This window comes from Monodon monoceros, unplaced genomic scaffold, assembly GCF_005190385.1.
Source record: "Monodon monoceros isolate NGI ecotype Baffin Bay Population unplaced genomic scaffold, NGI_Narwhal_1 Super_Scaffold_15, whole genome shotgun sequence".
Taxonomy (NCBI): Eukaryota; Metazoa; Chordata; class Mammalia; order Artiodactyla; family Monodontidae; genus Monodon; species Monodon monoceros.
Window position 1 is genome coordinate 77,697,122 of NW_021703771.1, and position 2,407 is coordinate 77,699,528.

A 2,407-nucleotide genomic window follows, 5' to 3' on the forward strand; every position below is an offset into this window, starting at 1 on the left:
ACACACACACACACACACACACACACACACACACACACACACACACACCCCTTCTGCAATCAGAGACATTGCACGTATCTAAGAAGATGAATCACACAGTGACAACCTTCCTCACGGATTTAGTCGATTCTGCTTTCATCCCTCCTCACTGCCCACATAGAAGGGTGGGCAGTGTCTTCCTGAGAGCAGACAAAGAGCCATTTGCCAAGAGAGGGGAAAGACAAAATAATGGGGTTGGAAGGTGGTGAGTTCACTTTTGAATGTTATCTTTGAACTGTTACTCCTGGCAGAGATGTCCAGCTGGGGCGGGGTGCAGTTCTGGATTGCAGTAGGGTGGACTGAGGTGGAAAACTCTGAAATAGAGGAGAGTTTGCTGAGTGGATGCATTTAAAAAGCAGTTGTGCTCTTTAGATAAAATTTAAACATTGCATATCAAACTAATACAATCGGTTGTGTCATTTTTAAAGATTTGGGAAACTGATCAACTTGAGGGTTGGATCAACCTTTTGTTTAATTTCATCGAGCCCACTGGAAAAATGACACAGAACAAAAATAGAACCCTTTTTCCTTAACAAGAAAGAACCAAATGTCTTTTCAGGCACCAAATTTTTTGTGGTTGGCTAAGATGATCAAAAAGATAAAAAAGAAGAAAGAAAGAAACAAGAAAGAAGGAAAAGGAATTTTCCACAGGAATTCAGGCATGCTGGAGGACAGAAATAAATTACTCCTTTTTAAATTCTCAACCTCTTTCCATTTGTTCTATATGAACTACAATCATTAAATGTTTAGTGACTGCCAAAACCAGTTTTATTTTGCACACTAGGTTCTAAAAATCATAAGCCTGTAAATTGAAAATGCCCCAGATATTTGTCTCCTAAAATGGGCAATAGGGGGTGGGGTGGGTAGAGGGGTACAGAGCCAAGTATTTTGCACAGTAAATACACTGCATTTCCACTATCCCTAGTGAATCTTTGTACTTTCTCTTCAGGGTTCCTGGAGATAATGATATACTATAGCCAGCTGAAAAGAACATCTGTTTTAAGAACTGTGAACTTACAGGTGCCATTTGTCTGTCTGATCCGTTCCCATTATTTCCCTTCCCATTTTGCCACTTTATATTTCTGCATTGATCAAATCTATGCAAAATAAAGGGGCTGAGAAAAACACTAAACAGCCATAATTTCTTCTCCCTTCAAAAGGTTATCCGCCACCTTTCCTGTTAAATAATTCTGCTTGCTATAAACACCCAACTTTTTTTTGCAAGCATGTGTTTCCCTTTCCCTTTAAATCGAAGTCTTTGGTTCACTAGGGCTTACTGCTTAATGACAATGTGGTGGAGTTAGCCCAGGAGAACAATGCATCCATTAATCTGCCTCATGCTTAATTGGTAACTACTGTATGGGCTGGCATTTCAAACACAGATTGCAAATGTACTTGAATTAGTTACTGTTTAATTGATACAACTGGCACTCAGCCTAGAACCAACATGCAGCTACTGTAAAAAGAGCAAGGCTTGAAAGGAGAGAGAAAAAAATACAAGGTATGATTGTGATTCATTCTTTATATCAATTATTCGTGGAATATAATTACATAGTTTTTTATATTGCTTTAACAAGCAATAGACCAAAACAGGCTGCTAAAAAATGCCTGTAATGCTTGCTGACATAAAGAATAACAGCAGTGATTCCCAACTCCCTCTCTTTCTTGATTCTACCCTTCTCCCTGCAAGAATAGTTATGTAAGTACAACTGAGTTTGGGAACTGCAATATTTACGAAAGAATGAAATGCCTAAGAGGATAATTTTGACAATGTCTCCAGAATAGCAGGAATTCAAGGAAATAGAATGCTATCATGGCAATAATTCAACTCTATTACCATTCACACCAGTGTTACTATGAACATAATTTCAATAGAAAAAAAACGAATATCTTGAGATTAATCCCCAAATAATTCCACTTAGGCACATCATGCAGGAACCATTAGATGCTACAACTTGCCTTTGACTAGAGAATATATTTGTGTGTGTGTGTGTGTGTGTGTGTGTGTGTGTGTGTGTGTTACGCGGTCCTCTCACTGTTGTGGCCTCTCCCGTTGCGGAGCACAGGCTCCGGACGCGCAGGCTCAGCGGCCATGGCTCACGGGCCCAGCCGCTCCGCGGCATGTGGGATCTTCCCGGACTGGGGCATGAACCCGTGTCCCCTGCATCAGCAGGCGGACTCTCAACCGCTGCGCCACCAGGGAAGCCTAGAGAACATTTTAATTCCGGAAATATTGTAATGATACTGATGGTGATCGTTTCGTGAGCACCTTCTACACACCGAGAATCACACTAGGTGATTCAATATAAAATTTCCCGTGTAACCCTCCAACGTCCATGCTTCCCTCCCCAGTTTGAATCTTCGTTTC